A 13,670-nucleotide genomic window follows, 5' to 3' on the forward strand; every position below is an offset into this window, starting at 1 on the left:
TTTTTGCCCGTTAAATGACCAAATAAAATAAATCGCCCATTTCACCAGAAATAACTACAGCTTTTAGTGGTACAAAGGAAATGTTCCCTAGAGGCCCATTTCAAAAGGTATAACATGTTTGTACTTACTTTATAAGCAGACAGTTCTATTTTTCTTTGGCCCTTAAATGGCTTCTCTAGCTCTTTAAGTGTCCTGTCCATACAAGAAAATCTGAAATGGCAGTTCCCTGTGATACCAGGCTGTAACAGCAACGTCACCACCCAAAGGCTGTCCTCTTGGGCTGTCTTACAGATATGCAACTTTGCTTTCTTTGTGTACACAACCACGATTCAAATAACGTGGCACAAAGGAACCAACCAACGTTATCCACTTCAGAACTAAAATCCTGTTTTCCACAAGAAATAGGTCAGCCTGGAGATGATTATTTTCAGCATCTAAGATCTGGATTCTGTGTGTATTATTAAAAAGGCTTCAGACTTACACAGTTGTGTAGTGCACTGTGGGTCAGGTTACAACAAAGACAAACATGAATACAGAGGCCAAGTATAGAGTAGGGTAACACCCCATTATGCTCACAGAATCGCTTGTGTATTTTATTATGGTTACCAGAGCTGAAATTTACTGCAGAATGCAAAACATTCACACAATGCAGTATATATAAATTGTGTTATAAAAATATGCAGCAGTCAAGAATCTGATTAGAAGCTGCATTTTATTAGAGCTAGCAGTGCTTTATAATTTAACCTCCCTTTTCTCAGAATCTCCCACAAAACTGTATAATATCCAATAGCTCTCATAACAGAAAATATAAATAGGATATAACCTACATTTCAGACTGGTTCCTTTATCAGATTTAATCAGGCTGTGGGCCCTTGAACAGCCAAAAAACCTTGATTTTGCTGTTGCCAAAAGGAGATCTCCTATCTCCTTTCCTATCTTACTGCCAGGTATGCATCTCACCATCTCTCTGCTGCTATGGGTATGTGTTAAACCTTTTCATGAGTTGCTTAAGTTCACCGATCCAGCAGAAAATAACTTGGAGGAAGCTGACAGTTTTTTACTGCATCAGTGTGTTGTGTGTTGAATGGATGTGCTATACCTCGTCGGTTGTTTGGACTAGGACTATACTTGTTCAGTGTACTACAAATTTACAAACTGACTGCAGAGAATGAAATAATTTAAAAGAATACTTTTTTAGACTGTTGCTCGCGTATTCATAAAAATTGGGGGTGGTGAAGAAGGGAGTGAAAATATCCCCTGAACAGTCCAGGGGTATGTATGTGTGTATCTATAACTCTACTTTGTGCTTAAGTTTTGATAACAAGTAGTACAATTTCAGATTTGTCTACTTGTTTATGTTTAAGACTTAAAAGTAAATCATTAGGTAACCATGCATTTATTTATATAAGCAACTATTTTTCTCTGAGATGTTTGTTTCACTCTTACCAGAAGTTTAGGTATGTATCAGTCTGAAACAGAATAAATCGGGCTGTCTACCTCATTAGAAAAATAAACTGATGTATGGTGACATAAGGCAAAGAAAACAAATTGTTACAGCAGAAGTTGTTGCTAAACCTGATTCTAACTTGTTTACACCTGTGCAGTGAATGCAGTGAACCAGTACTTGCAAGACAAAGGATTGTTTGTTCATCCACTCAACACTTTCCAAACTCAAAGTCTTCTTTTAAGACACAGCTGTAGCTTTACTCTCAGAGAAACTCGGAATGCAATTCTGTGCATGTTCAAACATTTACATTGCATGCACCTTGGGAGATCTTTGGAAGATTACTTTGTATATCAGGTTAGAGTATTTTAACCTGAAATTTAGTCTATTTTGCTCTGTGGCAGTTTACTTTGCTGAAGACAGTTCAGGTCAGCTCTACCCTTTTTCCTACACATTTTTCATCTAAACCAATATTAATATTGGTTACATTGTTTGAAAGGTTACACTATATACATTAAAGTTAGGTCACCTTGTATACTGAGATATATATACGGATACCGTTTCAACTTCTTCAATTACTTGAAAGTCCTGTCCATCTTCATCTTCATGATCTGATTCTGTTAACAAGGGCTTCAGTTTAGGAAAGGATTTAAATCATGTTTAAAGTTAAAAATATCCTAGTCCCCTGTAAATCACCACATTAAAGTATATTCAAGTATAAAGTATATTCACTTTGCTGAACTGGGCCTGTGAGGTAGGAACTCTGTGTGTGTCCCCTGTTGAATGCTGAGAAAGCTATAGAAACACTGGGTTACTATTCTGTAGCTGAGAAGCCACAGATTAAAGTGAGCCACGTGGGAAATCGCATGCACATTTGTGCTTCTTGGGCACTGGAGCACTAGGGGAAATAATACATTTGTTCTTTTGTGGGAACCACTACTGGGTTTCTGGGAAGACTGAGGGCTCAAACCCCAAACTGCAGCATGTTCAGCTCTCTAGCAAAAATATGCACTAATGTACAGCCATACTGGAGGCTGGGAAAAGCCTTGGCAACTAATCAGATTTGTCTTTACATAAACCCATGTGCTTTACTCCCCATACACTTAAAACAGTGAATTGTTATTACCAAGCACACTTGTGTGTGCTTTTAATGGCTAACTATTCGAAGCATCCACCAGATGCAGTATCCCCAAAAGATGATAACTGGAAGTTATTTTAATGAGCAGATAAAAAGAACACACTGAAAAAGGATCTGGGGTTTGTTTTATGGTTCTTTGCTATCCAAACATACTCAAAATTAATTTCTATAAAAGCTCTCCCCCAAAATAAAGATCATTTCAGTCACATGACTATTTCAAACATACCCTGTTTGCTCATTTAGATTAAGTTGTACCTTACGGCTCTCTTCAAGAATGGGATTTTACCGCATTATGTATTTATTTTTAAAACAAAAGAAGTAAAATCTCATTCTGCCTCAGTACTGAGCTCAAATATTTGTGTACTGAAAAAGTTTTAGGAATTGCACTATCTGCTAGCAGGCTAATTAAACCTAAATGTCATTCTCAGACGTGTCCTTGATAGCTCCCAAGCAGTTAGTAGCCTTCGCCTCTTGCTTCCTCTAAGAGCTATCTCCAAGTCTTGTTAAAAGGAGTTCATTTTCTTATTTAGGGGGTAGCTGCGAGCACCCTTACCACATGGAGCTCGTAACTGGTTTTAGTACAGCAAATGACCAGGTGTCAGAAAAAAAATAGAAATCCACCAAATGCCTGAAAGGAATGAAGAGCTCAATCAAAAAGAATGCCTAAACTTGAGAACGTGCGTGACAAAACCACCGCTGGGCTTGCACACCAGCAGCCACCGCAGCCCCGCTCCCTCGCGCTGTGCGCTCGCCGCTTCCTCGCCCAGCGCTGCTGCCGCCGAGTTTGTCGCCGGGCTCCCCGGGAAGCCCCGCCGGGATGCCCCGCGCCTTGCGCCCCGGGGCTCCGCTCGAGGCGAGCCGCAGGCTGCAGCCGGCTCCGAGCCCCGCGGCACCAGCCGGCTGCCGGGCAGGGCCGGTGCGGCACACGGGCAGTCACCGGCGGGGACGGCGCTGCGGCAGCAAGAGGCGAGCGAGGCAGGCGCTGTGCCCGCCCCGGGGGGTCCGCTACCGACCGGCTCCTTCAGCCCAGCGCCCTCCGCCCAGCGCTCGGGGCGCCGCTTACCCCGCAGCTCTGCGCTCTGTGCTCTCAGCCTGCCGCCGGACCCGGCCCGACCCCGCGCCGGGACCCCCCCCCCCGCCGGGCCCCACCTGCCCCTGGGGGCGGGGCCTCCCTCAGGGCCCGGAGCCTCGCCTTCCCTCCCCTCCCCTCCCGTAGTACTACAGCGCCCGCCGCCGCCATTGGGCTGGCCGCGAGCACGTGACGCGTGGCGAGCACGCGCACCCCCCCCCCCGCCGAACGTCCCCGCTGTTTCCAAGGCGACGCGCGGGGAAGGCCGGGCGCGCGCGCGAGCATTGCCCCCCCCCTTCCCCCCCTCCTTTTTCCCGCCTTCCGCCGCCCCCCCCCGGCCCCTCACCTCGCCTCACGGCCGCCGGCCCCGCGCGGGGAGCTGAGGCAGCGCTGAGGCGGCGGGCGGCAGCGGGCACCCGGCACCAGGTACGTGCCGAGCCCGGCGCTGCGGGACGGGACGGGACGGGGCGGGACAGGACGGGGCGGGGAGCCCCAGCCTCCGCCGCGGGGAAAGTTCGGAGGCGGCCGGCGGCGGCGGGGACGAGGCCGGGGGCTCCGGGGCCGGGGCCGGGACCCGCCGTGCTCGGCCGCGGCCGGCTGGGGCCCCTCGGGCCCGCTGCGGGGCTCGGGTCCCGCCCGGGAGGTGCCGCCGCTGCCCGGCTGCTCGCTCGCTGCCAGACCCCGAGGCCCCGGCGCTCGGGGGGGAGCCTCCTGCCCCCCGTATCGCCTCGGTGCCGCCGCAGCCGGGGCCGGCCTCTGCTGAGGTGGAAGCCGCTCGGGCCGAGGGGACCGGCCGCGTGCCTGCTGCCAGCGGGACAGAGGTACCGGGCCCGCTGGGCTGTGGGAGCGCGGGGCTGTGACCGCGAGCGCTGCCGTGCTGCGGCTGACCTGAGGGGAACAGCGCGCGTGTCCCCCGAGTCCGGGGAAGGAGCCCGGCAAACGTCTCCGGCGGGATCTGGTTCTCACACGCGTGTCTGTGAGCAGACCGATCTGCGGGCTGTGTGCTGGACCGGGCGTGCAGCTGGCAACGCTGTGATAGCTGCAAGGGGTTGTGTGCGTACGAAGGGAGCAAAGGAGTAATGGGGTAGGCTGCCTACAGCTGTCTGCTCGTGAGGCAACCAGCAGACAAGGGAGGTTTGCCTAAGCGCAGGGCACCTGTCACCTCGTAGGCACAAGAGTCAGGAATCCCCATTTTGTCGTAGGACTGACAGGATTCCCTCTTTTTTTTTTTTTTTTTTTTTGTGATTTACTACTAAAATCTGCACAAACCAAGAAAGGTAAGCGATTTGCCTGTTTTCAATGAGTTGTGAAACGTTGCTACCTGAGCGTGGCTCAGGTGGCCAAATGCTTGTGGATAGTGGTTTTCTGGTAGTTCCTGTGTGGGTGCTGCAAGTTCACTCAGGGTGGTGGTAAAAGGGTTATTAATAGTGTGACTGCATTATGGACATATTGTAAATTGGACTGTATGGTAGTAGCATATAAGTGCTCGCAACAAGATTTAGTGATTAACATCTTGCGGTAATTATCTTGTAGGGAAAAAACTGTTACTTGATCCTGTGAACAAGGTCTGTATTGTGAGGCAGAAAAGGGAAGGAATGCTTCTCAGTTACTGAAGATGCTGAATAAGAAGCAAATGTGTACTGCCTCAAACGTGTTATGTTTCCTAAGCACTCCGAGGAGAATGCTTACAGTCAGTGAAGTGACAGTGTGAGTAAAGAGCCCGTATTCTGAAGCAGCACATATGCTTGAATGTTTGGGAAGAAAGTGGAGTTTTTGTAGCTCTGTTCTGATGCTACTCATTGAATTGCTAAATTAAATCCTCTGTTTAGCACAAAGTGTTGTGTTTTTTCTACCTGAAGGTTGAGAAGAGGTCCAAGTTTTTAAAAAAGTTAAATGTTGCTTGCATGTCATAAGTACGCTAAACACAATATCAGGCAAAGAGAACAACACGTAGCAAGAGTTTGTACCATCTATTCTGGCTTGTGTACTGGAGCAGTGAAGGAGATGAAGATCTCAGCTCCAACGGATTTATGAAAAGGTCAGCAAGAAAATTAAGACATGAGCAGTGTATGCTTGCAGTGCCAGTGCTAGCGAAAGCCTGCTACTCAGCTGAAGTATTTTCAGACTGTGACTGACTGTAAATGCAGAACACAGTGCTCAGCATAGCTGTTTTTCTTGTCACTGTGTCTGTTCTTGAAGGTTAGTAAGGTATATACCTGTGACGGTAGTTCTGAAGGTGCCCTGTAGCAGATGTGTGCAGCTCTTTTTGCTCGCCCTGGGTGCTGTGGTGCTATTTCTCCAACTTGGGTTCAGCTGAGACTCGCTGAAAGCTTGCTAGCTGGCAGCTTGCTGACGGTTCCATCTCTGATGGGCTATACACTGCAGTTTCTGACTCTGCAGTAGTATTGCATCACAGGTTGCTACTTCTGTCCCTCTAAGCTAAAAGTAAAATTTCAAGCGTGATCAAGAACGTGGTTTCACTGTAGTGTGATTTCCGCCCTGTTAGGAGGAGAAATTGCATTGCCCTATAAGACCCTGATAAGACACAAATTTACCTACAATTTATCATCAGCGTTCGTCTAGATTAGCATGCATTACATACCAATAGAATTGTAATTACCTGAATTGTGTTGCGTAGTGTAAAACCATCTGCCTTCTCTCTACAAGAGCATCAAAAGACATGCCATGTCTGCACAGTGCTCAGCCCAGGTGCTCTCTGGACAGTGGGGTTACTTAACAGACAGAATACTTTGTCCATGTGAATGCTGCAGAACCACTCCTACTGGCAGTGAGACGGAGACCTTTCTGCCTCGTGTTATCATCAAAAGTGTCAACAAAATGCTATTTGCAGAATCTTTGTTGCTACTTGGTACGTGAGAAGACGACTGGTTTGATTCTTCCCTTTCCTCTCCTGGCAGGCCCTAGCCTGATACTGTGTGCTGTTGAAACCTGGTGGCACCACTCTTGTTAGGTTTAGCAGTTTGAGGTGCAAATCTGGAATGTGCAGGGTTGGAAAATGGAGAGTTGTTTTTTACTTGCCTTGAAGAAATTCTGAACTCTATCAATACTTGTAGGATTGCCTTTGTAGCGGGGGTGGGCATCATCATCCTTGGTAAAAATTCCAACTTCAAGTGATACCTAATAGACCTTAGTTTGTTGTCACTGTAGGGTGCTAACAACTTGCCCTGTGTGCTCTGTTTGGTTCCGGAGGCTCATGCTGAAGGTGAACTGAAACCTTCTTTTGCACTTTTTGTCTTAGGAGGTACAGTGGGAGCTAGGGCTGTGTGAAACGCAACCAAAGGTTTACTTCAGTCTGTTATATTTCAGTCCACCTGTTTACTGGGGGTAGGATTTAGCTCAACAAGAGCTATACATAAGGGTTTAAATCCTTAGTTATAAGGTCACAATGAGCTCTTGGTTAGATACCTGTAATCCTGTCAAAATCACTTTTTTCCTTGAGTGTAATAAAAGGCTGACTCCTGTAAACCCAAGTAGCAAGGGAAGCTTTAATGATTCTTGTCAGTACCTAAGCAATATAAAATACATCTGCTTATTTCCTTTTTATTCAAGACCATAATAACTTCAGCATGAAGAGGTTGTCCCTCTGTCTCACTTTTGTTTCATCTTGTCTAGGGTCTAGTGTTGCTTTAACATCTTCCAATTGGAAGCCTTGTGGCGAGTACTGCATCTTTCCCTGCATTGCGTAAATGCCTCGTGCACCTGTGGTGTTGTATGCTGATTAACACAATGTGTTAAAATGTATGTTCAAATGTTTTGATTGCAAAATCAGAGACCTGTAAGTCAGAAACCGTCTGATTTAGAGATGGAGAGACTTAGCTCTGCCTGTACACTGAATGAGCCAATGACTTGCAGAAACATAGCATGTGATTCTAACGTTTAAAAAGATGACCAACGCAGACAGTGGTTGTCAGATGCTGTACTAAGTATGATGCTTCCTAATAGTCTGGAGTTTAACTTTTGACTTGAATAGCTGTCTTGCAAAGTTAGGTTCTAACATGGAACCTCTTTGTATTGCATAAAATAAAAATATACGTAGAGGTATAACTTCCCTCCTTGACCTTAACGAATCCCAAAGTGAGATTTGAGTCTTCAGCAGTAGCTGCTAGTTCATGCAACTGCCTTATTCGGTGAGGTGGTTGTTCTGTGGGTGAGGAAGGACCTCTGGGGTCTGTGCTCTGTCTAGGGAAACAATGGGTGAAGTCTGACCTGTCTTGTCTTCTCTCCTGCCTCTCGGTGTTCTTGCTTCAGCAAGCCCTAAGTGCTCCATGGCACTTGTCTGCTGCTGTTGTGCCAGCAGTGCAAGCTGCCCAGCCATGGCGTACATGGAGCTTGTGGCCAGTGGATATTTTTTCTTAAGAGAAAAAAAAAAAAAGGCAAAGGAAAACCATTCAGTTGCATGGATTGCCATGAGACAGAGTATCTCTGCTGTCCCAGACAGCTTCAAAGGCTGCCTGCAAACAAGGCAAGTGGCAGAGCTTATCAAAAAGTTGCAAGTCTTCACAGTGGGAAGTGCTACATCTGAGGCTTAAGTGTACCTACCAGCTTTTTCTGCTAAGAGAAAATGAAAATTCATATATAAAAAATAGCAAAGTACAAAGTTCATTGAAGTTGGTGTGACTTTGGCTGTTGATTTTAATGTTTTACCTTAAATACTTGTTCTCAAGTCTATCAAATAATGTCTTATAAAAAAATCCATAATTTGGACAACCAGTTCATTTAGGTGATAGTGCAAATTAAAAAAAAAAAAATCTCTTCTTAAAGGGAACTAGAGAGCTCCTGTCAGTAATAATTAATATCAAACAGCCACGATGTAAACAAGAGGTGTATGATGTCTCAGCTAGTGCACAGTCCACAACTTTTCTTTGTATGTAATAGCTACCTGGATTTTATAACCCGTGTCTAGTAAGTTATCACATTCTTATCTGGAATGATAAAGCTAGCTTTGAAAGCCTCTTTTGAAAAGGAAAGTGAGATATGGGTCAAGGTGCATGTTAACTTGCACAAAGGTCTTAAAAATAGAAAACAAACAAAAAAACAACTATCTTTTTCTTGCCTATATTTATTTTTTTGTCTATTACCAGCTGCCACCTTCAGCAATATTACTGTTTTGTTTTTGTTTTTTTTTTTTAAGAAGGACTTTCTGAGCAGGGAGCAGTAGTGTAACAAAATAGATGTGCTTAACTTTGAAAGGTGTTATTTTTAGGATTAGTTCAAAAGGGCAGGTACTCCTTGGAGATGTAATTTGGCTGAACTGTCTCCTCCCGCTGAAAGAGCAATGCGACAGTTAGGTAACATCGAGGTTTACCTAAAAGTTTTTGACATGATATCTCTGGGCAAGAAAACCTCAGAGGATGGTGCAGAGGGGGCGCAGCTTCTGAACCTCCCGGCTCTTGGTGGTGTGTTGGAAGAGGCCTCTGCAGCTGTGCCATGCCTGTCTGTGTTCCCTTCTCTTCCCGTTACCCTGGGGCCATGGCGATGAAGGTCCTTGCCCCGCACCTGTACCGTGGTTGTACTGCCCCCCTAAGGATTGCCCTCACTTCCCTGCAGGTCAGATCCCCAGGTACAAGGAATGGAAAAGTTTGCATGCGCTTCTGGGAGGAAAGCGTGTGCACGACTTATTGGGTGTACTGCAGTGGTATTTGTTTCCCCACTCTCCTTCCTTTTTTTTCTGATCATATTTGCTCGCTTCACCTTTCAGCAAAGGAGAGCATATGGCCATGTGCTGTCCATCTGGTTGCCGCTTACTGTGAGGTCGTTATGCAGGCAAATTTGGCCCATCTGACATTTCTTACGGAGGTAAAACTGGTAACAGAGTGACAGCTGAAGTGTTTATTCTGAACTGTAAATGGGAATTAAGTAGGGAGCGAACACAAAGGGTGCTCTATGAACACTTTCAGGCTTCTGTCTTTAAAATTACTTGTGCTATGCTTGTATTTAAGGCAAAGACAGGGACTTGGACTGTGGTATGGACTGCTCAAGTAGAGATAAAAGACAAGTCCTGTCCCAGGGGAGTTTATAAGGTAACGTTGTGAATGGTGATAGATGTGTAGGAAAACCTTAGTTATGGAGGCAATACTCTACACACACCACTAAATATTCTGCTGACACTTTCCCATCCTAGCACAGGCTTGTAACAGTCTTTTTAAGTGCATAACAGACACTAAATTCATACTGTAGTATGTATGAAATAAATTGCATTTACTCTTCTGTATGGTTTGCTTCTTCAACCAATAGTGTTTTTTCCATGTAAGAACATGGAAAATCCTCTTTTTTTTTTTTTTTTTTTTTTATACTGGAAACACTGATTATGAAACCAGAAAGCCGGTGGGAGAATCAGAAGCTAGTGATTTACCTGAAGCCATCTTGCTTGCTGCTTAGGTCAGGGATTCTCATCTTTGGTAGTTACCTGCAGGTTTGTTATGTAAGAGAGCTTCAGCGCCCCTGCTGTGGGAGTGAAAGTGCTGGGGGGCTGCTAGGAATAGGTTGGGCTTGGGGGGCGGGGGGTGGAGAGTGGCTAGAGTTGAAGTTCACTTCATTCCTTAAGGTTTTTATTTTGTATTAAGCAAAAGCTCAGTCAAGTTTTTAATGTGGCACTGATATCTTTTGTTGTTGTTGTTCTTTTTTTTTTTTTTTTTTTTTTTTTCCTGCAAAGAAGGTTTTGCCCTGTACTTAAATATTCAATGGGAAGCTCACATGAAATTTTCAGAGCAAGTGTGAGTTTGAAACTCACATTTCAAACATAACATCACAGGAAATGTTTTTGAGCAGATGCTCTTTGTATTAATGTATTTTAAAGCAGAAGTTTAACCCTCAGTACCCAGTCGTGTAACTAGGCTGACCGTGGGAATACCGAGTGGTGTTTGGGGCAGCAAGCAGGTAGCGCTGGGAGTCCCGCTGGTGGGGTGCAGCCGTCAGTCAGAGACGGGGCGGTTTGTGTGGTGGTTGGGTTGTTTCAGTGCGGGATGTTGTATGACTTGCGGTGAAGTCTTGTGAAATACATTATTTAAGTACTCAGGAGCTTGCTGAAGGTTAAGTCCCTGATGGATGTAATTGTGGCATGTTCATTTTCGTGGATATTTTCACCAAACTTGGCTCCCTGCTATTGACTTGTAATGTGACAAAGGGGGGAAAAAATCTTTAGTAGTCTGCTTTTTGTGAGCATAAAAAACTGATAAGGCAATTTGTCTACGGTCCTAGAAGCGAGGATCAGGTCATCATAGTGACTTGCAAGACTAGTATTAGATGAGGGGTTTAGATGGTATTTAAAGACACTGGCCTTCTTGCATCTGCTGTTCTAACCCTAGAAACAAAAATAACTTGTGCAGGTATAATGAGACAGCTCCAGCTAAGCAGGAGTCTATTATTTCTCCTTTTGAAGTGCAGCTCTTCGGCTACTGCCCAAGCTTCAGGTACTGCCAGACAGTAGAGGAGTTTTGATGTGCAAATGAGGGTATTTGAAATGCTGGGAAGGCCTGGAATGCAAGGCAGAGGATTCCCTCTACAGCAGGAGGAATAGGGGCTCAAAGACTTTTACAACCCCTTTTGAGGGTATTGAATATTGAGCTACATACTGTCCAGTTTTAAGTTTTTTATTTCCTTACTTTTGCTTTTGATTAAAAACTTTCTTTGGCAACTCACTTAGACTCCTTTGAAGTTTGGGAACTATGGAAAGAAACTTGGTCCTTCTTGCTTTGGAGGCTGGATGTTGCACCCAAACTGAATGTGCTGCTTGTTGCTCCTGAAGAACTTCTAGCTGTGTCAGGTAACTTTACTTTTGGGGGGAGGGAAGGTATTGCAGCCACAGTAGCTGATAACCTGTCAATCTGAATACAAAAGTGCTGGGTGCAATGAATAGCAAAGACTAACTGGTTATTTGCTTGCTTGATGCATTGAGAAATGCAGCCAGGTCTCAGAGTGACAAGGTGACTGTCATCAGCTAGTACCCAGTTGGAGTTTGCTGCATTCCATGACGTACACCAGCTCATCTATTGAGAAATGGCCCACGGCCTCATCTAAAAGTACCGAGTAGCACTTTCACAGGCAGCCTTGAGCTGTATTCGCTTACATTGTCAGCTGTGTGGGACAGGAGATTTCTGTCCAGGTACTGTCTAGTGTAAGTGAAATCCTTATCTTGATTACGATGCTACCATAACACAACGCAGGATGCTTTGTTGTAGATTGAAGGTAGGAAAGGGGAAATCCGGTGTTGAGGTCCGTGAATTACATAATGGAGAATTTGGTATTGCAGAAAACACAGGTGGTGACAGTGGTGTCTTCCTTCCCTAAAAGGAAGGACATCTCATCTTGAGACTGTGTACTGCTTTTGTTTATGCAGTTTAACAAAGCAATGAGTGGGCTGAAATAGGCTGTGTTGGTTTTTTTTTTCTGTGAGTTTTACTGGGTATGTAACGCATGCTGCATGAACAGCATTTGGCAGAAGAACGTAATGTGTCTGAAACCTTTAATTACATGCAGGTCAGGAGACATCATATTATCAATAGCATATCAGCATTTAGAACTTTGCCAGTAGTTTCATTATGCCTTCAATAATTGGTTTGCATTAAACAGATAATGGCAATGTTTGCATTCCAAGCCTAGGTTTGAAATATATAAAATATGCATATTTGATATGTTATCTGGCTGGTGGAAGAACTAAATTGAGTTCTGTGAAAGTTTTTACAACACCAGAGGCTGCATATTTACTACCTTTGTTGCACTTCTACTTTCTGTGTGGTACCTGAAGTTCTGCAAGTGTCTAAGATGTTTTGTGGTTTATCAGATTTAATTTTGTTATGTGTGTTTGCCTGCAGCAACACTCAGGGCTGTACAGACTGTTTAATCTTCGGGGTGTTGTTTTTTCTTAATACAGTATGTTTAAAACTGTCTAGAAGCTTACCAAGCTGCCTGGGAGGAGAAAAAGGAGGAAAACAAAAACTTGTTCTCCTTCATTATTTGATTTAAGGCATGCAAGTGGAATTTTCGACAGAAATAGTGAGTCTTTCTCAGTCACTATACCTTGTTTTCCTTCTCTGTGGAAGAACGAGTAGCTCTACCTTACAAATAATTTAGATTTTAATGCTTTGAAGATTATAAAGTAAAATAGGAAACTGACTGCAGTGGCAATAGCTGATAGTTCTTGCAAATGTGTCAGAGCATGATCTAAAGTAAGATCACAGGTTCATTGGGGCGTGTGAGTTCCTGACTGGAGTGAATTGTCAGCTTGGCAAAATCCCCAGGTGCTTCAGTAATCTGCTTTAGAGCACCTGGGGAACAGGTCTTGATGGACAAACCTCTTTCTATGGATTTCATTCTGCTTAAAAGCCAAGCATCCTTTTTTTTTTTTTTTTTTTTTTTTTTCCTAAACTGGAGTTGAAAGAAAAAGCAATGATGTGATAAAACAATTGCCTTAAAGGACAGCAGAAGCATTCAAACCTTCTCAAAGTAGTGGGAGCCCAGCGTGTTCAGCTAACTGGCCACATGTTCTGTATCTGTGACTGTTCAGCCTGCAGAAGATCAGTCTGCCTTGCAGTAGAGAAGCTGTATTTTCCGAGTGAGCTATGTACCTCTTTGAGCTGTGATCAGCACTCTCTGCCTTCCCTAAGGAGATGGCAGTGATTGAAGCATTTATCATACATAAAGGGATCTGTCTAGCTGTATATAGCTGCCAGAACACACATGAAAAATGGGTAGCAAGAGGGCAGTGTCCATGATCTCAGTAACCCTTCAACCAACAAAACTGACAGTGAACTAAGGAAATCATTTCCTTGTGTGTGTGTTTTATTTTTAATTTTTTCACCCGAACCCCATACTTAACAGCATAGCCATGAGTGGGGCAGATCTGGCAGCACGTCTGTAAGGAATCTGTTAGCAAAATGCTGTCAGAAATGCTGGTCTAGCGGTCTGCTCATGAAGCCATTGGCCCGAGCAGTGACGAGATGAACCTCTCAGTTGAAACCAGTTCTTGTTCACTCCAGAGACTGAGTACGCAGCTAAAATGC

The 13,670-nt window shown here is 44.7% G+C and overlaps 1 protein-coding gene across 4 annotated transcripts in view; it reads left to right on the top strand.

The window, feature by feature from the left end:
• TMEM266 (transmembrane protein 266) overlaps positions 1-13,670 on the top strand; it is a 103,855-nt gene that overhangs the window by 22,515 nt on the left and 67,670 nt on the right. The window contains exon 1 of one of the 4 annotated variants that reach the window (XM_084293673.1): positions 3,983-4,077. The exons of 2 other annotated variants lie outside the window; for them this stretch is intronic. The gene's annotated coding sequence lies outside the window, so the exon portion shown is untranslated. Of the gene's footprint in view, positions 1-3,982; positions 4,078-4,222; positions 4,473-13,670 lie in introns of those variants that run through there. One more of the 4 variants, XM_084293671.1, reaches the window with a different exon arrangement.

The sequence above is a fragment of the Netta rufina genome, assembly GCF_964035555.1.
Source record: "Netta rufina genome assembly, chromosome: 11".
Classification (NCBI taxonomy): Eukaryota; Metazoa; Chordata; class Aves; order Anseriformes; family Anatidae; genus Netta; species Netta rufina.